Below are 24,614 nucleotides of genomic sequence, written 5' to 3'. Positions count from 1 at the left end.
TGCAGACTCGGGGACCAATTAGTGACACGAGCTCCTGTCACCAAGGAGATCAGCAGGCACCGTCTCACAGAGAGCTCCAACGCTCACAGACTCCTCCTGAGGTCTGGATTTTGGCTCTGCTTAACATGTACCACACCAGCAGATCTGCAGCACAGCTAAATAAAGCTTGGCATGGCTGGCCCCAGCATTGCCACAGTTATCACGGTGCCTTGGCTCCTTCCATCCAGGATTCCTGCAAAGTAGGAAAGCACCGTCCTTGCAGAGGGAGTGATGATGCTCATAAAAATTGCCTGGCTCCCTGTCACCCTGTGGGTGGGGAGCTCAGAGCCAGGGATCAAACACAGCTCTCCCAGTGCCCAAAGCCCAGTATTCTGCTCTAGCAGATTCTTTCCTCTGTTTCTGATATGGAGAACCAAAGCTTCCAGAACAATTTGCTTCCAAATGTCCTGAGAAATCCCTCTGCCTGGAGACACAGGCCATGGTGATACTGTCAGGATACTTTGTCTTTGCACTGTTTATAAGTAAGGTTAATGTAAATTGTGTAAATCCACAGTGTATTGACCCATTTCAGTGACAGGAGCAGCAATTGCTCGATGAAAATGGTTCATAGCTCAGCAAAGCACCCCAACTATGCAAAAAAAGCATTGTAAAAGCATTCACTATTAATTATTTAAACAGGGTTATTTTTCTGTGATTTTGCATGGCTGGAATTATTTTGATTCTTTTTAAAATTGATTTGGATGCTCAGCAGCAGGATGAACGTGCTCACTGCCCACGTTCTACCTTGCCGTTTTATTAACGTTTTAACTGACATTTGCAGTGAATAAGTGTTTTGGTGCTTTCTCTGTATCATTCTCTGCACAGGAATAAGCTCAGAGCAGCTGAGCCCGGTGTATAAGTTGCACATACCACCTTCAGAGACGTTGCACTGTCCAGGGGTGTTCCCAGGTAGTCTGGTCCAGGGAGGAAAGAGCAGGGAAAGGAGGTTGAGGAGATCAGTGCCAGACCTGTGTGCGATGCTCACCTTCCCCACACGCCTTCTCAACTTCTTCTTGGCTTCTACATGTTCTTCTGAGTCACTAAAAACAAAACAAACGAAGATCAGTATTTTTTTATGATCCCATTGCTCTCACATCTCCTCTCAAGTAGGTTTCACATCGGAAAAAATGTCATTTTTGAGGACAAGTTGAGAGGGATTGGAGGCAGAGGGAAGGCCACAGGCACAATTGCACTGAGTTGTGCTATGAAGGGGTTGTAGACCATCCATAGAGCTCTCAGAAAATCTCTGTCTTTAGTTGCTGTTAAATTTAAGCAGACTCTTAGTCAGAACAGCAATCAGGACATGAGCACTCACTCAGCAGTGATTTCCTAGAGTAACATTTCAGCCATCAGGTTTGGTGTTTGCTCACTTCACATCAGATGCTCCCCACTTTCACCCCTGGTTCAAACCACAGCGTTTCACAGACACTCTGTGGTTGCACAAACCACTTCCCCTCCCCTGTGCAGTGACAGCAGTTGTATTCATAGAGGAGTTCTAGTAGGAACTTCCATGGGCCACAGCCTAATCCCTGCTGATCCGTGCCAACCAGACGCAGCGCCAGGGCCGGGGCCTTTTCCAAAGGCTGCAGTTTTGTCCTGCTCCCATCACTTACTGCCCAGGGGAAACGTGTGCTCAGCTGGGGCTCCACTGCCTTTGTTAGGCTGGAACCACTGACTCTGCACTTCCATTAACTGGCAGGGGGTGAAAGCCACGGCCCTGAGACAATTGGAGCACAAAGCACCGGCACAGGGCTGCACCCAACTGCTGCTGGCAGCACTTTCATTCACTTCAGCCCCACCCTCCAACTGGGGCTTGATTGGGAAAGACTTGGTGCCACCTCACAGGTTATTTGGATTTCAAAGCATGTTGTCAGCTGAGAGCAACACGAGGTTTAGGCTGAGCAGTGACAGACTCGTGTATTGCAATTATAACTTGATTAAGTGTAAGGGGTTTCAGAAATCCCTCAGCCCACCCAGAGAGATCAAACCTCCCAAGTTCTGTTCAATCAGTGCTATAGGGACAATAACCTGGTTAACCACTGCCTGTCCTCATTCCACAGCACAAATGCAGGTCTTGAATCATGAACCACCCTCAGCTCATCTAGACTGGGGTTTCCTGGACACTCTGGCATCTTCTCACACAACTCTGCCTGTCCAGGTGTGCAAAGAGATTGGAAACTCCTGTCCCAAAGGGACAGAGCAGCCACCCAGACACACTGAACAGCACAGCTCCTAAAGGAATTCCATGGCTGAGCTCTCAACAACACACACACACACACACACACACACGTGTCTAAATGATCCTTACCCACCACCATCTCTCTAAGGGTAGAAAAAAAAAATTAATCTATGCTCCCTGAAGCTCCTCTTGTGTTTGTATTCACAAAACACAGACACCTCATTGAGCAGCAAGAGCCTGTCCAGTTTGCACCTCCTGGCTGTGCCTGTGTGGGTGACCTGTGAGGATGGAACAAGTGCTTTTATCCTCCTGCTCTTGCCTTGCAGGGTTTTGTAGCTCACAGACCAATGAGCCAGACACATTGGACAACACAGTTCCTGAGGAAATTCCCCATGCCTGAGCTCCCAACAATGCCTCCAAATGTCACAAGAAGTCAGCAAACACTCTGAAGACTCAAGTGCACGTTCTGGGCAGCAACACCGGGAACTCCCGGGTTTAGTATCTACTATCAAAAGCCCTAAAATGTCAGCACATTTCAAAGACCTTATCATGTGTTTTTTTAGTCTCAGGCTCACAAAACCTCTGACTAAAAAAAAAAAAAAAAAAGAAAAAAAAAGAGAAAGAGATAAAATAAGAGCCATCTTTCCCATATTGCACTTATCTCCTAATAATAGCCCACACTCATGTCAAAATCTGACAAAAGGTTTAGGAGCCTCCTGCTAAAGCTCTCTTACAGAATTCCACCCTTGCAGCTTCCTTTGGAATAGAAATTTTCTGCCTGGGAACAACCCACCGAGACCATTTCCAAGGCTCAGGGAACGAGCAGCTCCCTAGGGATGCACAAGGACCAAGCACCTCAGTTTGAGACCAGTTCTCTTGTGTCAAACCTGCCCTGGGGAGGAAAACTGTTCCAACAGAAAGCACTTGGCACAAGGGAGACACAGATGATGACTAGAGGTCCTGGGCCCTACAGAATGAGGACCTGGGAATAAGTCCTAAAACTGATCTTTGCAAAACTCAGCAGTAAATCAGCACAGTGTTGGGATCCGTGTGTGTTATATAAATATCTGATTAAATATAACACTGGGCTGCTGCCACTTCACATGGGGAAAAAAAAAAAATCCATCCAGAGAAAGTGTGTGAGAGAAAATGAATTATCACAGCATGTTGTATAGGGGGTGTTTTTGAGTTAAAAAAGAAGAATGCAGGAGAAAATCTGTTGGGAACGCTAGGGAAAAGTACAAGGCAAAATACTGGAGAAGTATCAATAAAACTTGTCCTCCAGCCTCTTGAACAATTGTTTTCTCAGTCTGGAGGGAAAGCCCAGAGTAAATTCACTGTTATCCTGTTTAGGGTACTTCAATGTGAGGGGAAAAAAAAGCAGACTTAAACCCTAGGCAAGAGCATTCTCTTCTCCCTCAGAAGGGCTGCTCCAGAGTTTGTCTTCATTAGCTGTGGAGAGCAGTGACATATTATTTTTGCATTCCTGTAGACTGCAGCAAATTGCCCCTCTTGGCTGTCATTGTTTCCTACGGAAGCAACAATGGCTCCCATTCATCAGCAGCTGACACCACACGGCACACACGGAATTACGGCTTCGCTCCGCGGCATCCGAGGGGATGGGGGAAATAAACCCCATTTATGGACAACACCCAGCAACCAGCACAGCCAGGGAAGGAAGAGCGTAACTGCTTCGAAAAAACCAAGCACCTTCTCATGAATCACAGCGGTTTCTGCTCCTGAGCAGCAGCCCTGGAAGCGTTTGTGGATTTGAAAGTCATCTTATGGGATTGTAGAGGAAGAATCAAGGGAGGCGGTGAAAATTCACCGTTCAAAAGGGTTCTGATAAACCTGTAGTTTTGTGGGGACATCAAAGGATGGTGCAGCTGTTGGGGTGTCAAAGGGGGATTGTGTTCCTCCAACTCCTCACTGGGGTCAGCTCGTGGTTGGTGTTATTGATATTAAAATCAGAGCGAGGACCGGCCCCAGAGCCACTGCAGGTGCTTTGTGTGTCCCTTGCTGTCAGTGGGATCTGTGTCCCTGGTTTTATGTGCAGTGGGTAAACCCCCTCTCCCTGTATCCACCAAAAGTGTTTCACTGCAGGACATGAGGGCTCCTCCCCAGCAGGGCAGCCAACTGTCTGAGAAATGCCTGAACTTTTGTGTCCTCCCACAGGAATTCTGGGCTATGCCTTGGCTACTCCTCTGACGTCTGGTTTTGATAAGGGATTTGCAGAGCCTACTGTCTCTCCTAGGAATTCTGCAGGAAGAGCCTGGGTGAGGTCACTCCCTTTGCACTGAGTTTGCTCTCTGTGTGCCTGGCCGTCCTGGTGAACTCGACCCTGCAGCGCTCAGGAAACGTTCCTGCTCCCTCAGGCTCTGCCGACCCCCGGCTGGTTTGGTGTGTGTGCACACCCCCGAGCGCTGCGAGGGGGAACAGGGCTGACGTTAAGCAGGGCAACACAAGCAGCTCGGAGATGCAGCTGTGGGCTGAGTTCATTTATGAGCTCAAGTGCTGGCACAGCTCCCCCACCCCGCTCCTCGGCCGCTGCGCTGGCCCTTGGCCTGGCTCCGAGTGGCTGCGGGCCCTGGAATAATGGCTGGATTGTCAGCCCGCTTTATTCACGGAGCGGGGCACGCCAGGAACACTCGGGGAGAAGCAACAAGTAAGAGCAAATGCATGTTATTTTGCCGGGTTCCCAAGCAGCCTGCTCGGAGTGTGTGACTCGCATACGGCTCTTCCCCCCAGACTATTCATATCAGATTTCATCTCTGGCTCCGGGGTTGCCATGGAGACGATGCTGAGCCGCTGCCTTTGTAGGCCAGGAGATTTGTGAGTGCATCCCAACGCTCCTGCTCGGCACAGCCACGCAGGAGCCTGCTTAGCATGATCTGTTCAAATAGACAGGCATGGCAGCCAGCACACCCTGCCTTGCTCAAAACGTTTCTCGCTATCAAATCCTGCATTTTGGGGCTTCTTGAAGCCTGTCAGAGTCTGGTTTTGTATATTATAGCCTATTTCTGCTAAGTCACTGATTTATATGAGATGTACAACCACACGTACCAGATCCTAAGAGCCAGGGCATGGCAAGAGTTAATGCTAAGAGCTATGCATTACCCTTGCTCTTATCTTACTCATTCCAGCTTTTTCACAGGCAGAGACAGTTGGGTTTGGTGCAGCCACAGCATAAACACCCTCTTTAGAAACCCAGCTCATGTGATTTACGATTAGGTTATTGTTTATCACGCCCACAGGAAGCCTGGGTGCTACAACACTCAAAGCACAGAGGGAGCACATCCCAGCACTACAAAAGAGCAGGTCCTTCATGAGAACTGTCAGCAAACCTACAATGAATCTTCACAGTGCACAGACAGTGGGAAGCTGTGGGATAAACGTCCTCCTGCCCTTCCCTGGATGCCATTAATCACACAGGATGCACATTGTCTTACCTTTCCTTGGAGGGGTCCATTAGCAGAGTCCCTGGCGCTGGACCAGTGGCTAAAAAAGGTTCCTGGAAGATCTCCGGGAGACCTGCGGATGCTCCGGGAGTCACGAGTGGAACTGGAAAACACAACAGGATCACATTGGCAGGGAGCACTTGTACCTGGCCAAGGAAGGCCAGAGCACAGGCTACATCAACACCAGGGACAGCTGCTCCTCCTGGGCTGCTCCAGGGGCTCTGAGACCACAGCATTCCCACAAGGGGAAGTGGCACCAGGAGTCGGATGCTTGGCTTGGCTCACACGTGTCAGAGGTTTGGCTGAGGGGCAGCAATGCTGAGGTGGCCTCAGAGCAGTGCTTTGGGCTCAGCATGAAGGCCAGGCTGGTAGGCTTTGGCAGAAAAGGCCTGTTGGATCCCTTGGCAGGTCTGAATACTCCTTACAGTACCTTTCTTCTTGTTTTCCCATAGATTTTTCACCTCTTCACATCACCCATCCCCCTGGCAGGACAGTTTAGAAACTCCACGCTCAGTGGTTCAGGACCAGTCGCCACTACACCTTTCCCAGCAGCCTTCCAGGCAATTTTCCATCCATTAGCACAGCAGTGTTACCCTCTAAACGAGCACAAATCATTTTCCCTGTTAATATTTAATGAAACACAGACTGACCCGTTACACTGAGCCGTGACACATCCAGGCACAAGGGGAAGAAAACAAAATGTGAAGCACCATTTAAATTCTCGGTATCAAATTCTCCAAAATGACCAGAAATTCTGCATTTTCAGCTTGAGGCACGGCATGAGAGCAGTCCCAGTGGTGGACCAGCCTGTGGGGAAAGCAGGGCTGGTTACTGTGTTTCAAGTGGGTCAGGCTGTCTCCCTGATCCCAGGGAAATGTAGGCCACTGCACTTCCATCTGCACAGAGGCAACACAGTGAAGTTGTCAGAGCCACCAGGACACAAACCCCTCAAATAAACCCAGAATGGGGAAGCAGAGTTGGAACAGAGTAAATTGCTAGTTGGCATCCCTGTGATACAACCAGCAGCACATGAATAGATGCTGATTTATTGCTGCATCATTGCTGGACCAAGACCTGCACCTGCCAAAGGATCCCATCCTGCTGAAAAATATATGCCACACCATTAGTATGTTGAGAGGTATCTATTATTAACGGAGTAATTAGATAATTATTAACCTCAAAAGAGCACATTTTCTCAAAAAAAAAAATCCAACTTGGCCTATATCAAGCCCTGCTGTGACAGCCAGACTGCTCCCAGGAACTGAGGCAGCTAATTCAGGGACAGTTATTTTGGGACCATGCACCAGCACACAGAAATTGTGGTCCACGGGCCCCATACAGCAGCAAAGGCCAGATCAGGCACAGGAGTCTGAGTGTGATACCATTGTTATCACAGAAGCAAAGCCCTTGGTGCAGATCCCATTTCCTCAGCCCTTGCCCTAACAGAGAGTCCCTCAAGGTCACCGTGGCTCCAGGCAGGACAGGCAGGGAGGGAAGGAGCCCCCACACCGAGAAGGGAAATGGATCTCCCACCCTTCAAACACTGGTTGGCTCAATGAGGTCGTAATTAACACGAGCAGCTCGTTAGATGAGCGTATTGACACATATACCAGGGCCGTTAATGTGCTGAAGTAGCTAATTAGCACCACCGTGGCTCTGAGGAGAGGGCAGACCTACATTCCAGCACTGGAATGCAGGAGTTTTGGAGGAGAGGGCAGCAGTTTTAGGTCAGTCATTCCAGAGCAGTCCTGGGCAGGGATGTGTTCCAGCTCAGCCCTCCCTTTCCCCAGCTGCAGGAGGGGAATGGCAATCCCGGCAGTTCGGGGATGCAGACAGAACTTGGGAAGTTCCTACAAGAGAGCACTCACGTGGATCTGCAGCTGTCCATGGAGCCCAAAGAGCCTGAGGGATGCCTGGAGCTCCAAATGTCTGAGGCACACTTCAAATGAACACTGCTGGTTGTCCAGTTTCCGTGCTGGAATACAGAGGGGTAGTTTTATAGATATTCTTACCAGCCATGGTAATGAACGTTTATCAATTCCAGACTCTGCTTTTGCTGCCTGGAAACACCATTCTTCAGAGACAAGGTAGAACCCAAACTGCTCAAAACCACATGTGAATAATGCCATGGTTGAAACTCTGAGTGTGCAAGTGGCTCACTTAAAAGTCCTGAGGATTCTTTCCCCAATATCCAAACAACTGCTCAAAAGATCAAAACCGTTTTCCCAATAAATTACTCCCAAAGTAAGTTTTGGTAGCTGTTGAATACATTATCTACCCTCAGACATTTCAGCACATTAGTTTTGCAAATTAATCATCTATGAAAAAGACACTAGTTCATTTCTCTAAATGGAATGTTATCTACTCACAATATATTATGTAAATATTCCAGTAAAGAGCCTTAATAAGGCAACAGTCCCAATAAATTCACAGAAAGCCATGCTCACAACTGAAAAGAGAAACCAATCTGTCTCTGTGCTTTCCTTTCACAACACTGCAAGCCACCTTGGGAAGAGATGTGCATCCTTAGCCTTCAGCATTCCAGCATCTCAGTCCAAATGTACACGGAGAGGATCATCAGGGTGGTCAACACACAGCCCCCAGACACTCCAGCCACAAACCTTTCTGGAGTTAAAATGCTAATTGAGCCCATCCCCCCCAAATGAAATGGGGGTGCTGAACAGTGATGTGGTGTGTTCATTACTCTCCCAGCACTGCTGCAGTGATCTGGATGGCTCTGCCCACTGTGTCCCTCAGGGCTGCACAATTAAAAGCTTGATGATCACTCATGGTTTAGGGAGGGAAAAAATGCCTCTTTTAGGATTCCATCCTGAGATTATCCCAAAGGACTGGCCTGGCCACAACACAGAAAGCAGCCTGTGTCTCTCTCTGCTGACCTGCCCGTGTGTTTTCCAAATGGGGTCACACACAGAACATCTCCTGCAGGTTTTGTGCTGCCGGGAAGCTTCAGGAAGGATGTGGTGATCCCTCACTGGCTGGATCACCATCAGGCAGCTTTGCTCCAGTGCTGGTGGTTCAGGGAATGGTAGATAGCTGGGGAACTCGAATACTTTAAATTGGTGCCTTCTTACTATGTTAAAAATACCCTCTCCCAGCAGCCTTTAGCTTCTCCTCTCCCTGAGGTACCTGTGCTTGATGAAGACTTAGCAGGGCCTTGGCAGGGAGGAATCTTAGTGCCGAAGTCTGAAAATCATATTAATCTATTTGTGCAGCAACATGCAACTAGTTTGACACCTTAAAAAAGAAACAAAACCAAATTCCCAAACAGGTGGGTTTGGTAGGTGCAGGGCATCTCTAAAAGCTGGTCCAAGAGCCTGAATTCCAGTTGTGCAACAAAAACTAGATTGAGTTAACAAAAGTAGATGTAGCTGTTAAAATACCTCTAAGGAACTGGGTTTAAAGAGGGGGAATCCTTCTAAGCCTCAGCAGGCACAGCCCATGCAGCCAAGGGAGCACACAGCCCAGCAGCAGCTATTGTTCCATTGGATTCCTCGAGGGGGGGGACAGGGGCAGGGAGGAATTTTCATGCATATAGGCATAGAGAAAAGGGCTGTTTTTTCATCTATGGAAAGTCAAAACATGCTGGAGCCATAAATTACACCCTGGATAAGTGTTCAGAGTTCATACCCTTTTAAGGAATACAGCCTAAAGTGAGCACCCCCCTCCCAAGGTATAATCTTCCATCACTGGGAGATGCTGCTGCCTGATCACAGCCAGACAACTGGCTCCACACCAAGCCCCCAAACGTGCCAACATATGGAAACAATTGCTTCCCTTTAGATTGGAAATGACACATTCTGGGTGTGTGCACAACATCCCCCATCAATCATCCCAAACGGGCCGTTGTTTGGACTTCGACTCATTATCCCGTGGAAGATCCCTGGAGCCCGGTGGGAAGGGTAGGGAAGGTATTTACACACTGCAGGAGTCTGAGCTGCTCTGGACAAGGTTGTGTTTCACACAGTCTTGAAGTTATACCTCCTCTTGCCTTTTTTCTCCCCCCTCCCTCCCTTCCCTTTAAACAGAGCCACACTTTGCACTTAAAAGTACCTGTGACAGAAAAAAAAAAAATCATGAAAAAAGAAGTCTCTTTGAGGAGGAGTCTCAGCCGTTCTAAATAAGAACAGCCCACAGAAATTAAAAATCACCCCTAGGACGCCAGGAAATCTTCACACATTGGCAGTCTCAGCAAGGGAGGGGAGGGGAAAGGTTTAGTGGTGAGTATTTGGCCACAGGATACGTGCCTTGTCACCAGTGACAGCTTATCTGTCTCCATGGAGCTCCCACGGCAGAAGGCCTGAAAATCAAGGGGAAAATCAAGAGGATTTCTAGTGAATGATCTGGAGATAGAGAGATCAGGAAGGCAAATTGCTGCTGAGGATGCAAGGAAAGGCTGGTTCAGGCAGTTTTCTGGGCTCATACAGCAAAGGATGGTGAAGGGAAACAAAGGCAAGTGACTTCCTGAAGCAGACAAGTGAAAAGCCAGGAGGATTTATATTTTAAATCACTGAATACCAGTGATGGTGGGACTTCTGGAGTTACTCCTTCTGCACCCCAAACAGGCCCACAAACCAACTGCAGCTCAGCAGAGGTCAACATATATTGCCCCATTGCTTTAAATAAAGCCAGGGGTTCATGGGAATGTTGGAATTCTACCAGCGATGGAACTGATTATTTCATGCTAATGTAACTTCTGGGATTAGCTTTCCTAGGGATTATAGGAAAGGAAAGGTTTTCACATGAAGGACAAGAGGTACACCCAGCTGTGACACACAGCAGGAGGAACCATCAGCTGGACTCTTTGGCCATTGTGGCAATTAAAGTCCTAAATGGGCAACCCAGATAAAGAGACTAAACCCTCACCTCTGTTCCTGCAGGAACTCCAAATTCTCTCCAAGTCTCTGTAAGATCCATGTAGGATTTACAAACAGGCTGGCTGGATGCTCATCAGCACCTGTTGGTGTCCTTTGGGTCCCCATCTGGGGAAAGATTGCAGATGTCATCTGTTCACATCACTGCCAAGTTCTACCTTCGGGCACAGAACACTGCCATGGAAGTGACAGAGAGCAGTGAGCTCAGATCCAAGGATGGGACCGAGCTCCAAGGAGAGCAGGAAAAAGGATTTGCTGCACGACAAAAATAGGCAAAGTGCCTTCTCACACCTGTCAAATGCCTCAGATGGCAGAGCAGGGCTTTGGGGGGGCTGATAAATAGATCCTCCTCCCACTGAATAACTGGATTCCTTATCACAGGTAGGTCAGAGGCCTCTTTCTCCCTTGGCAGTGAAAACAGGGCTCAGCATCAGTGGGTAGCAGGGAACCAACTGTCTCCCAATTCCTAATCATCCCTTGCTGCCCTTTGCTGATGAGCTCTTCCAGGCTGGGTTCTACAGGTCACAGAGCTCCTCACCCACACTTACTCGCTGCTCAAATTTAAGGAGGAAAAACATTCCAGCCATTCACAGCACAGGTTGCCAAATCAGGCGCTTTCGTGCCGCAAGTGGGATGTGAGGACCTGCCTGGGTTTGGATGTTTTCAAACATACCAAGCAGAACTAGGTCAGACCCTCACCTGATACAAGGGCCCCTGCTGCAGACCAGGCTCGAGGCAGCAGCTCTGATCGCCTGCTAACGAGCAGCTAATTTGTGTTCCTGTAGAGTCTTCCCGAATTTATAATTTGTAAACAGAAAGGGCCCTATTAACAACTCACACTCGAGGAACCCTTTCAGCTGTGGGTTTTGTGTGACTCATCACAGTTTATGCTCCCAAAGCAGCTGATGAGAAGCCAGCTTGCTTTTCCTGCAGGGACAGCTGAGTGCCCAGATGAAAAGACCGGGGGCTCTAAATCGTTTTGGTTTGAAAAGCCAGAAGTGGGCACTTACATCCCGCAGCAGACACTGCCCTGCTGCAGGAGGAACAGTTGTTGGTGTGCCCCTGGCTGGCAGACAGGCCGTTGCTGGGTGTGTACCACACAAAGAATACTTGCAGCTTTTGGCATGGCAGAGCATTGCTGACATACCAAAGCCCATGGCTAATTAAGTGGGGCGATGGAACAGAATGATTGGATGATAAGATTTAATTGGTCTGAGCGCTCTCACAGACCAGTTATTGTATCTGTCTGGGAGCAGCAGACGCTCAGCTGGGCAGGCATTGCTCAATGGGGCTGGGGGGAAAGGGCACGGGGCTGCCCTCGGCTCACCCCCTGGCCTGGGGCTCTGGGGTGCAACTTAGGGGAGGCTGGAGCAGCCTGCCATGGCCCCAGCCTGCTGGCACTGGGGCTGGAAATCACCTGGATCGGTCACAACTCCTTTCTCCCCCCCACTGACTCAAGAAGAATGGAGTTAAATGGGAATTCCAGCCATTAGCTGTCCCAGTGCTGTGGTTTTCAGTTGATCACTTCAGTTATTTCATAGATCTCAGCTTTCTGAGTGGGAAAGCAGACTTGGGTGAGCCACTTGGAACTCATCACACAGATACCTACTCCACAGCCTGGCTGACAGCAGGGAAACAGGTTCCCTCAGCATTCCCCACCTGCACCTCCACACAAGTTTTCCACAAGTGTCCCACTTGAGGCTCCAGACTGTAGTAAACTGGTAGTGCTGCAGCCTCCAGGGATACCAACAAAGTCCCACAAGGCCAAAAATCACTGACCAAAGCCACAGGCAATGCCCAGGGCCACGTTAGGACCAGGAAATTGGTACTGACCAGGGGAAGGGCTTGGGCTTCAGAGCACTCTCCTTTCTTGGATCTGGGTGGATGATCCAGCATTCTGTTACAGGCCACTTCCACCTACCCTGACACAAGGCCAACATCAAACAGCCAAGACTTTTACTGGAAGAGCTCAGAAGATTTCTGCCACAAGGGAACACAGTATTTGTGCTCAGCACATATTTAGGTCACCAAGTCAGGCAACGTGACCCGTGGGACAGTGTCACAGGCTTCAGGATCCTTCAGGTAAAGGTAAACACAACCACCACACCCAAGAGTCATTCTAAATTTCACTGCTTTCCTCTGAAACAGCTCTGACTTTTGCTGCAGAAAAAATGAGAAAAATGAAAGTAAGTCCCTAATTATCTCTCTCACCCTTCTCAGTCTTTAGTCAAAGTTGTCATGGCTCTAAGTGTGGCCTTTGATTTCCACACAGAGTAAATCCTAAAACATGGTTTCATGACTCACATTTGGCTATGAACTCAATGCAAAACAGTCCATACAATTAAAAACCTTGCAGCACCCAGGTTGCAACAACAGCCACCTGATCTCTGAGCACCAGGTGATATGGATATATCAAAAGCTATATTATGAGTTAATATTGCCTCCTACTCTCACTCCTCCATGCCAACACTTGGCAGGGATGTCCTGATGAGCCAAGAGCACTGATTGCCTGGGAGATTTGTGCCTGTCTGCAGTGTGACATTCATCTTTATGTTCCTCTCCTCCACCAGCAGCAACAAGGAGCCAAAAACTGCCACTCTCTTTCCCCTCCCATCCTGGAGGAAGGAGAGCCAGCACATGAGAGTTCTTGCTGCAACATAAATGATTTTCTTCTGCTGTCATTGTCCTCCCTTTGCTGCCAGAGACCTCAGGAGCTCCAAAATCTGCCCAGTCAGCACCACCTTTGCTTCTGCCTTGCAGAATGAATCTGCTTCATCAATTACTCAAGAGCAAGAGCCCTGAGCAAGCAGCCCAACCCTCCTCAAACCAGGGCAGACAAGAAACTGTCCCTCTGTTCCAGGAAACATCTCCCCTTCTTCCTCTCTCTCTCTTAATTACTGTAATTGCCAAAGGTTTTTGGAAGGGTTTTATCACTGCCCTATTCCCTCCACACCTCAGATTGCTCTGAAGTTGCCAATTAGGGAGCCCCTCTCTCCACTTCATAATATTAATTAGCCCACAGAAGCTGAGCAGCTCAGAGCATTAAAGCAGCATTATTTCAAGTGTATCTGCTCAGAGAAAATACATTGGGTTCTTGGACCATAATCTGCTGCGTTTCAAAGTGTTTCCAGGCATTAAAACAGTAATCGAAGTGACAATTTTTTTAGCTGAAGACAGTGCAGCTCAGGGCCTGCCACTGCTCTCCTGGAACACCCTCTGCACCAGGCTCATCTGATCCTCCTGGCACAGCCAGCCAAGGGTGTTGGCTCCCAAACCAGCTGCCTCAGAATAAATGCACATGGAGTTGAGAAATGCAGGATTGCAGCTGCTCTCCAGCAAATTCTTCTCACAGAGACAAGCTGCGATGGCAATCACAGCAGCTGGAGCCGGGGTGGTGAGAAGATGGTGTTACCAGGCCCCTAAAGGGACACTTCTGTGTTTCCAGCCAGCTCACCTGTTACAGACACACTTTCACATGAGGCTTCCCCCCCTCACCTAAGTCTAATTCCATGGAAGACTCAGCTCCCCAAAGGCCCTCCTTGCAGGGAATAAAGCACCAGTCATCACGCTGACAGAACACCAGCAAGAGGCAGAGAGCCTGTCTGAGCAGTCTGGGGAAAATTGGTCTAGACTTGCTCTCATTAATTCGCTTTTTAGACAGCTGGGAAAAAAAGGACACGAGGCTGTTCTGCCTGCCCTGGGCCCTGGTGAGAGAACCCTTCACTAGTTTTGTCCTGCTTGGGCAGCAGCTCAGAGCCAGCGACCACCACAGCCACTGCAAACAGCCTCTGACAGCCCAATTCACTCGAGCTCCCTCAAAACCAGGACCCAGTAACTTAGAATAGCTGAAGGGAGGTTCTTACAATCCCAGAGCCTCCAGATATGGATTTTTTTCAATGGAAGCATTTCCCTGTGTGATAACCCCAAAAGGTTTGGTTTGTAGCTGCCAGAGGAGGGGCTGTCACTGGTGCCAAGGGAAAGGTGAACTCTGTGAGCAGAGACAGTCAGATTTTACAGCTGATGACTCAGGGTGGCAGAGCCAGCAGGGCACACCCCGAGTGACATCAGCAGGGTAGCTTTTAATATGTGCTGCCATAAGGAGACAAAAATCCTCTCTGCAGACAGGTGCTCCCCATAAAGTGCAGTTTGAAAAATGCAGGTTATTTGCCACTTCCTCATAGGGAAGAATTCCTTCCCAACATCCCGTCTAACCTGCCCCCTGTCAGTTTGAAACCTCTCCCCCATGTAACACTGAAATTGGTCACACCCACTTGCTTTTGGTGTCTTTTGCTCCCAAACAATGTAATGGCTCATTTAGCAGCCTTACACTGGAGCTAATTAATCCTGCATTATGTAATTTAGGATTATTGTGCCACTGGTGAACACGAGCAGCATTTAGATGGGAGAGAAAGTCTCTGTTGGCAATTCCTGGGCATAATCAATATTCAACATGCTGTAAGTATTTAGGTTGAAAGACAACAGCAGACAAGGAAGGAACTCTTACACCAATACATGAACTCTGCTCATTGACAATACTGAAATGTTTACACCAAGCAAATGGGAGTCTGTACTGGTTCAGAGGTCAGTAGGCCCTGGATGACATTATTCACTGCTCTGAACGGGGATAATCAGGGTTTACGTCTCAGCAAATGCCAAAAATTGGACTCTGTTCTCATTTACACTGATTTTCTTCTACTTACTCCTGAGTCATACTAGTGAAAGGAAGGTCAGGTTGTATGAAAAATTGCAGTGAAATTGTTAATTTCTTGGTTCTCCTCAACTAAGACTATGACTCATTCACATTTGATCCTGCAAGCACAAAACCCATCCAAATTTCTGGACTGGGTTGCCTGGTTTTTGAGTTTTAAACATTGTTTCAGTCCTGATTTTGTTCTGGGATTGCAGCTCTCCCAAGTGCTAACGACTTGCTAATTCCTAAGGTTTTTCCCTGCTCCCATCAGCTGCTTTGGACAGTGATGAGTTGAGGACTCTGTGCCTCATCAAACACTGTTGTGCTGGTTCTGCTTGCCAGCACTGATCTCACTCGTCTTTCCCAGAATCCCTCAATCGCCTCTCTGTGATCATGCCCAGATATTCTCCTTAGTCTCCTACTCCTTTTCCTTTGTGCTGCCCCACAGTGACAGCTCTGATCATGCTTGGGACACATTAACAACGTGCAGTTACCAGGGGCTCTCCCAGCCTTTCCTCTGGGGTCTGGCATTCTGAGCCGAGTCTCCTGTTCAATAAAAACCAATTAAAGGCAATTAAGTACTTAAGTTACAAAAGGAAACAGTTCTCAGTTACAAAACATTCACCCAGCTGGTTCAGCCCTTCCAAAACAGGGAGCTGACCCTTTATTACCAGCGATAAACCAGAACTGATACTGGGATGTACAGTTAATGTTCAGAAAAGAAATGCTCTCCAGCGGGGCCAAAGGCTATTTTCTGATAAGGAAGGAGAAGTCTCGCATGTGCTGTAACTCTGAGAAAAGAAATCAGCCTTACATAGCAACACATCAGTTTGTTCCCTCAGAATATTCCACTGACAAAGAGCCAGTGAAAATTCACACTGTCAAGTTTCCAGCAGCACAGCTTTGTACAGAAACATTGGCCTTATTGCTGTGCCTGGAGGCTCCTCAAAAAAAACCAGGGCCCCAGGTGACCCAGGACACAGATTCCCTCTGTGTCTTCCACCTCAGTCCTCACCCAGCTCCCACAGTGGTAATTCCTCCCTGTGCCTTTGATGGAAGAGGGGGATCGCGGCTCTGAGAAGTTTCCAGTCTAGTTTTACTCTCCACACCAATTCTGCTTACAAATAAATGTCTTAAGAGATTTTATCAGACCTGGTAGAGATCACAGCTCTTCCTCCAGTGCCTCTGAAGTGCAGTTGCAGCTGTGTGTGTGTGTGTCAGATTTTCAGGGTCCAAGTTAACTATGGTCATACCTATTTATATATGCAATAAATATAAACTCTTCCAGTGCTGACAGGACATCCCAGTCATTCACACAAACCTGCTGCTGCAGAAACCCTGCCATTTACATACCCTGGGTTAATAATAATAGTTACTCCTACTCTTGTCAGGCCAGAGACACTGCTCACAAAAGTCCAAACTCACTTGGATCCAAAACGGGCAATGACCATGGGGCCCTGAATATCTTCAACTGCACTTAGGATATCACAGTGAAAAGCTGTAAAAGGAGGGATTCCTAAACTTTCCTAGCCAGAGATTCCAAAAGTAGTTGATTAGTGTGAAGTAATTAGTGTTATTAACATTTATACTTCTGCCAGAAGAGGCAAGACCTGTGGTACTTAGAAAAACACATAAAAGGTCTTGTGAAAACCTAATTTGTGGAAGAAATGAGAGAAGAAGGAGCTTAGCTTTTAATCTTGTAATGAGGGACTCACTAATGAAAAAAATTCCTTCAGAAGGCTTTCCCAGGAAATACCTCACTTCATAAGATTAGTTTGTATAACGTCCCCATCTCTGCATTTGGAAAGCTCTTGGAAACTCGGTTTATCCAGAGTGTGAGTGGCTAAATTAAAAAAAAAAAAAAAAGAGAAAAAGGAGAGAAAAAAGGTACAAAATAGCCAGTTTGACAGAGGAAATACCTTAGAGAAGTGTGTGTAGAAAACAGACATCTCAATTACAGGTCTCAAAACAGTGCTCTTGTATTCCAATCTCAGCTCCCAATTGGACACAGAGGTTTATGGAACAAATCCTCTCTCTTGTGCTTTTTTTTTTTTTTTTTTTTTTTTTTTTTTTGCTAACACACAGCTTAGCCCACCAGTGTCCAGTCCAGGACTGTCACAGCTCCTTGGAGACCTGTTGTAACACCAGGTGAAGTCAGGCACTGACTTCCCACACGCAGCCAGCCAAGCTGAAATTCCAACAGCGTTGCAGTGCCTGGACAAACTTCCCTGTTTCTCAAGAGGGATAAATAACCAGTTATGAAGACACCACTGTGCACACACCCACGTACTCCAAAGGCTCAAACCTAATCCTACACATCCCCTCTGCCTTCCACCTCAGCTCCTACCTCTGCCAGCCCTCAGTGAGGTCCCTGGATCACTCTCTGTGCTTCAGGAATGAGAACTAAGGGCCTCTCCAGTAAGGAGCACCGAGCCGAGTCTCCCCCCCTGGGACCCTGGGGATACATTTGCTGAACGGGGCTGTTCCTGCAGGCAGAGAAGGAGCAGATATTGATTGAGATAAATGGCCTGGATGGAGGGTGTTTCTCCCCCCTCAGCACTCTGGGAATCCAGGATAACACCCACGTGTGCAGTGTTTGAGCTCCCCACTGTCACAGCCCAGCTGGGCAGCTGCAATAGCACTCTGGGAAGTCAGGCAAGTTTTACCTTCCTGTGCCCTGCTCAGCACCTCCATCACCACTGAGTTCATCTGACAGCTCTCAAATGCTGTACGAGCACTCATAGTCCTGGAAAAAACAACCTGCCCAGAGGAATTCTTCCACAACTCCAGTTAACACCAGGAGATACCTTGATACTGTTTGAGCCCGAGCAGAAATGAGCTCCAAAGGAGGACCCACATCCAGTGTGCTGTTTCCACAGCCAGACTCAGCTTCCAGTGCCTGGTGAGACATTTCACTGTGGCATGAACCAGGACACCCACACCCCACCTGTTTAAATTACCCTTTTGGAGGCTGCTCCTCTTGTGACTGCACAGTTTCAGTCCATATTTCCTCCAGAATCCTCACTTAGTCCTAAGAAATAACTTACCTGAGAAGGAGGAGGCAATAAGTTTAAGCTCAAGAGAGAAAGGGACTCTAACAATTTAATTAACAGCAGAAATGAAAATAAAGTTCCCTGATAAATTTCTTCAGCATAGACAAGGCCACAAAGTCTAATTTTCCTGTCCACTTCTTCCCACAAACACATTTAGAAGAAATTATAAGCATACATTAAGGGGCATGTGAGGGTTGGGGTTTTACATTTACAGCCCTCAACGTGTCACTGGAGCCACTTACCTGATCATGGGTGGATTTAAGTTGTCTTAAATCGTTCCCCCCCACGCAGAATCCCAAGGGAAACGTGTCTGTAAATGTAAGCGGGGGCACTGCAGAGATCAGCACTGCCCAGGAAGGCACGGAGAAAACTGGCTGCTGTACCTGCAGCAGGAGTTCAAAACAAAGGGCCTTGCTAAGTTTGGCACCTTGTGGAAGGATTTAGTCACCCTGGGTTCCTCAGGAGAAGACAGAAGGACAACGAGGGGGCCAACTGGGCTTCCACTTGTTTGCTGTAAGCCAATTGCCTCTGAAAGGATTGTGGGATGCAGGCAGAGAGGGATTTAGTGGGGGCTTCAGGGAAGGAGCTAGAGGTGGTTAGGGAGGGATAAATGAAGTTTCAGGATCTAATAACACTGTTTACTGTAAAGTGGGATGAAGGAGAAATAAGATTGGTTCGTGTAATTTGGTTTTCTTGGATTAAACTTACTTGACTCTGAGCTGAACTGCTGGGTCAGCTTAGGGATTCAATTCCCCTAAGCCTGCTCATAACATGACCTCACTTTTTTAATATTTTCTCCATAATGAAAGGGAGCAATTTGAACAGATGAAAACCCACTAGATGCCTACAGAAAAAAAAAAAGGTGGGAGCTTTACGGAAAAGCTTTCAGATCCAGGGAAACCAGAGACTGTATGAATACACCCCCAAAGGGGAGCACAGTGGGACGAGGAGGGCAGCCCCAGCTCCACCTCTGGCTGGTGATTTTTCCACTTGTGTGTTTGTTTTATTGCACCAGACAGGCACTCTCTCCTTTCTGCATGCCTGGCTAATGCAATCCCAGGGGGTTACACTGTCAGGAAGGATCACCCCCCAGATCCAAATGAGTGTGGCTGTTGGGGACGGGCTTCCCAGAGGGACTGACAGCAGCACAAACAGGAGCCAGGGCAGCAGAGATCACTGCCAGCTCAACTGGAATAGCTGGAGGACAGGAACGAGGGGCAGGGAATGTAAGGCTGTGCCTGGATTAGCTTTGTACAGGGAGCTGTATCACTGGTGGAAGCCTGGAATAAGATGGAAAGGCAAATGCCAGAGGGACAGAGGTTTCTGGGAGTTCATGGGCTGTGAAACTCCAGCTGACCCCAGACTCAAGGGAGCTAGAAAACACAGAGAAGGGAGTGCCTTGGAATTAGCCAGTAGGACAGAACTCTAATCTGAAGCAACAAAAGATTGGGAAAAAAGATCCTAGAAGCAGCTCAGTGTAGCAAAGCCTGTGCATGGTCCTTACACATCACACTGCAGCAGCTGCTCAGCAACAGCCTCCAAAGTGCTTCCATTTTTTTTTTTTTTTTTTTTTGGTTTCTCCAGTTGAAATTTTAAGTTGTCAATATCATACATCCAAATATCCAGGTCTTGGGGTAAAGGGAAATGGTAACCAAGGAACAGGAGCCTGAAACTGCATCTTGGACTAAGAATAAACATCTCTGCCACAGACAGATGGAGCACAGCTCAGCTGTGCAGAACACGAGAAAAGATGTTGGAGGAGAAATAAATCAGGGGGAAAGTGGGAATCCTACCAAGGGAGTCAGTAGGATTTGCCTCACTGATAGCAGCATTTTCTACAACAATTGTGATATACAGAAGCATAACCAAACAGTCCACAACCACTGAGCAGCAAGTACTGCATGTACCAACCCAGCCAAAAATACACCGATGCCACCAAAGGTGGCAGCAGGAACAAAGAAGTAAAGATGGCTCATTTTCTAGTCTGCTAGGTCAGAGGGAGGTTTGTTTTCTTTCCTGAACACTTGATTTAATTGCATTAGTTTAGTGGTTGGTTCAGGTCACTAAGAAATAGGTTGTTCTCTCAAGTATTTTTCTCTTGTCTGCAGATCTTTGATTTGTGTTTTTCAGCTGCCTCAATTAAAGCAGAGTTTTCAAGTTCAGGGGGTATTTCCCCTCACTTCTCCCATTAGACACATCAGTTGGCTGATACTGAATAATGCACAGCTGCCAGCCCATCTTTTATTTCAGGGAAAACCAGCATCCAAGGGGAAGCCTGACTCCTAGTTTCCAGAAGTTAATGCCTCCTGGATTGCAGCAGCAGGGAAAAAAAAATCCAGTTTTTCTCTACTGCTTTGCAGTGATGGCACCAAAGACACCTCATTATTGCCAAAGTGCTTCAGAAGCAACAATTCTGTGGCGTTTTCAGCTGGATGCAAACTGGGTCTGTGAACTGGCTTTGATACCACTGGAAAAGCCTCTCCCTGAGGGCTTTGCTACAAAGCAACTTAATGTATCCCAGCCTTTCCCTCAGGACTGAGCAGCACTTGGCAATCCTGGTGATTTGCTTCCAGCATCTCAAACCCTGTTAATTATCAGAGCCTCACATCCACCACAGCTTTTAGTGTCTCTGTTTCCCCACAGACAGGTTGGAGAAAATGCAAATAAAGTCCCGGCTGTGGCTCTTAAGAGAAAAACAAAAAGGATATATAAAAAAAAAACCCTCTCAGCTTTCCCATGTGCTTTCATTCCCTACACTTCCTGAATACTACCTGGAAATTTAAAAAAGCAACCAGAAACTGTTGCTATCTCAGGATTTCCAGACCAATTCAGTTATTTCATTCCGAATGTGGGTGAGCTTTAGACATACCTTGACTAAGCCAAAAAACATCACAAGTTGGGGCTATTTCTGTCCTTTTTTTCTTTTTTTTTTTTCCTCCTTTCTTCCCCAGATATTGCAGAATTCCCACTGTAGGGCAGCCCCAGATTGCAAAATTTTCTACCACCCAAGGAGTAGATTTTGTGGCTGGGTCAGAACAGTATTGTTATTTCATACATGATCATTTCTACAAATAATTGTGGAACTCTGCTCTCAGGAATCTCAGGGGTATTAACACCAGAAAAACGAACTATTACTTATTCCCCAGGACAAAAACTGGTCACAGAAACAGAAGCTGGAAGCACCCACACACTGCCAGCTATTTAAACAGGGATGATGGAAGCATCACCAACACATCTTACCATGTAGGGAGCGACATCCTTCTGCATCCACCAAATAAAATACACCATGGACCACAAATTCCTGCAGATGAGGGTCCTTAACCTGCAGCTGGGTGCTGAGACAGCCTCAAAATTTACCCAGCAGAGGGGAATTTCACAGTGCTTTCAAACACTTCAAACAGCAGAACGTAAGGGTTCAGACTTACAGACAAAGGTGTTGTTACAAATGTCAGCGTGGTATCTTAGGAATAAGAGAAAGCACAACCTTGTCAATCCCACCCCCCCACCCCCCACCCCGTGCCCACAACCGAGTTTAAAACAATAGAAATAGTTTCCTCCTTCTCCCAGGCACATTGCTGCCTGCTAGATTATGCTGGTGCACAATGGATGTAAGGAATCAGCACTATGGCATTCAGGCTGTGGCTTAACTGTGATAAACTGGTGCCTAAAGCCCATTCATTTGGTGCCTCACCCCCTCCCTCTGGAGCACACGTTCCTATTTAGTCATCACTTTGTTCCCGGGGTGTCAGCAAACTCCCATAAGGGAGCAGGGTTTTCTCTCTCCCCGTTACACTGTGGGTCATTAACCACTTTTAACGGGCTCTGCAGTTTTTTTGTCTGCCCGTTTCCTGACAGCAGACAGTTCTTTCTGGGGAGGGATGGCACTGTCAGAGCCCCTGGCTGGCTGCAGATACACAGTTCAGGTGTTTCCCTACCTGGCAGTGAGCTTTCTCCTCCCACAGGAGCTGAACTCCTCGGGGCAGTTCACCAGCTGTGCAATTCAGAGTAACTGTTCTAGAAATGTTATATATCAGTTGGTATAGCATTGGCCTCTCTTTTTATACTCCAGCCATCTCCTCACCTTTTGCTTCTGAATGCCTTCTCAAGCTCAAAAACTCCTTCAGGACAGACTTTCTTGTGCCAGGCCCCTCTTTCCCACCACCTCTTTCTGTTTATGCTGCTCTCCAAGAACCCATTTCCAGTGGTACCATTGAGTGCAGCTCCAAAAAAAAAAAAAAAAACCAATTACAGGTACACTTCTCCACATTCATCTTCTTAAAAGTCTGGTCCCTGCACTCTTCCTGCTCTACTTACCACCCCTACGGGCCAGCTGGGATTTTAATTTTAGTATTGCTCTTAAGGTTTTGAAGGGTTGCATGTCTCCACTTCCCTCTGCTCCCACCCTTGGCACAACCACCCTGCAGCCACAGATTGGTAATTACTGCCCTGCCTGGCATGGTGAGTGCCTGGCATGGATTCAAGTGCTCAACCTCATGCAAGGAAGTCCAGGCTTTCCTAAAGCTCCTGAAGCCACAGTGATACTTCTGTAATCGGGAAAACACAAAGGCAGCACCAGGAAAGTGACTTTTAGTGCCTTTATCTTATCTCCCCCTGCTCCAACACTGTCCCATTAATAATGCATTTCCTTGCTCCGGAGCTCCTCCAGTGCCATGACCAATTACTGTTCCCACTGAAGTCCCTGGCAGAATTCCAGTGGAACAGAAGTCAGTGCCTCCAGCACAGAACTTGTGTCTCTCCCTTGTTTGTTCTGTTATCTCCCTGCCAAATCCCAGGGAATGCCAGGTTACCTTGCAGCTACTGGAGAAACCCAGGGATTCTGGGTATTCCTCTAATTCAGCCTGGGGGTACGCATGTCAGATCCAGAAAAGAACTGGTCCCAAAAATCCTCAAGGGCATTGTCCCTTTTTTTTCTGGGACACACACCAGTACAAGGTTATGATGGACAAAATTTACTCCTTGACCCTGAACAAATGCCAACGAATCCAAAACACGGCTCAAAGCTCAGTGTCCACGCTCAGGAACAACTCCAGTGCAGGAAGAAATGTTGCAAGACTTTCCTATTCCCAAAATAAAGCAATCAGAGGAGTTAGTTCCTAACATCAAGCTATGGAAGAGCCCACAGTGCCTTTTCATCAGAGACAGACCCACTTGTTGGATTTTGGGCCAAAAAACTTCTCCTACTCCCCATCAACGCTGCTCAAATGTAATTCTTTGCTTGTGGAGTAAAGACAACTACACCTCACAAGTGATTTAGGGAGTGATTCATCAGAAACTACTGTTAAACATTTATATTTGCACTTATGTAACTTAACTATTACAGTAAGATCACCTAATTGTGGAAGACAACAGTCCCCTCCTAATTACTCCAACCATACTTTAATTTTGACTAGTAAAACCTTCCAATCCATTTGTGCAGCCCTTGTAACCAAAGGTGAGGTTGTTCCTCCTTTGATCTTCTATCTCAGTATTTTTTATCCAATTATGTCAGTATTAATATCAAATGAACTGGGGCAAGTGCAGTTACTTGAAGTCCCTGCAGTGTGTTTTGAGGCAGAAATCATTTCTCTTTAATACTAATACTTATAACTGCTGCACAACAGGCTGTGAGGAGCCTGGAGGAGTGGAGAATGCAACAGAAATTCCAGTTTGTGGTATTGCTGTTGTATACACAGAGTTTAAAAAAAACCAGGCAGCATGGTTTTTGCAGCAGCAGTGTTTGCCCTCCTGTTTCGTGGCAGCATTCTCCTCCCAGAGCACTGGCAGCAGGAGGGAGCCATGCATTAATCAGGAAGCTCCCTTCACTAATCCAGTTCCCCCTGTCTAGTAAGAGGATTCCAGCAGCAAACATGCCCACAGTTTTCTAAGAAGAAAACAAGCCAAGCAAGGCAGCTCCCGAGGACATCAAGGAAACACAAAGTGACAGATTGGTGTCACCTCAGAGAAAGTGTAGCAGGAGATGCCACCACGCCTCTCCCTGCATGGAGACCCACCAGGGATGAGTAGGAGCAGCAGAACATCCCTGTTCTGCATTACAGCACCACAAATACTGAGAGCACAAGGCACAGTGCAAGGTTACGTCATTCCTGAGGAGAACCCTGGAGATTCTCATGCTGCTCGTTGCTTTGGGAAAGCCTCACTTTTTATTCTTTAATCAAACACAAACAAACCCATAAGTGGCTGAAATTGCCTGCTATTTAGGAGTTAAGTTCTAATTTTAATTAACACTTCTGGTCTTTAGGCTTAATGAGGTGAACTTTCTTAAGTTACAGTAGAGCACAAGTC

The 24,614-nt window shown here is 47.4% G+C and overlaps 1 long non-coding RNA gene across 1 annotated transcript; it reads right to left on the bottom strand.

The window, feature by feature from the left end:
• Positions 1–930: 930 nt before the first annotated feature.
• LOC113952127 lies at positions 931–7,582 on the bottom strand. The gene is made up of 4 exons (XR_003529406.1): positions 7,545–7,582; positions 6,138–6,272; positions 5,668–5,779; positions 931–1,079 (listed from the first exon to the last, which is right to left on the bottom strand). It is a non-coding gene; the product is annotated as an uncharacterized LOC113952127 (long non-coding RNA).
• Positions 7,583–24,614: the final 17,032 nt, after the last annotated feature.

This window comes from Corapipo altera, unplaced genomic scaffold, assembly GCF_003945725.1.
Source record: "Corapipo altera isolate COAL_440 unplaced genomic scaffold, ASM394572v1 70, whole genome shotgun sequence".
Lineage (NCBI taxonomy): Eukaryota > Metazoa > Chordata > Aves > Passeriformes > Pipridae > Corapipo > Corapipo altera.
Note: the sequence above shows the minus strand (reverse complement) of the source record. Positions and strands in the feature narration are given on the sequence as shown.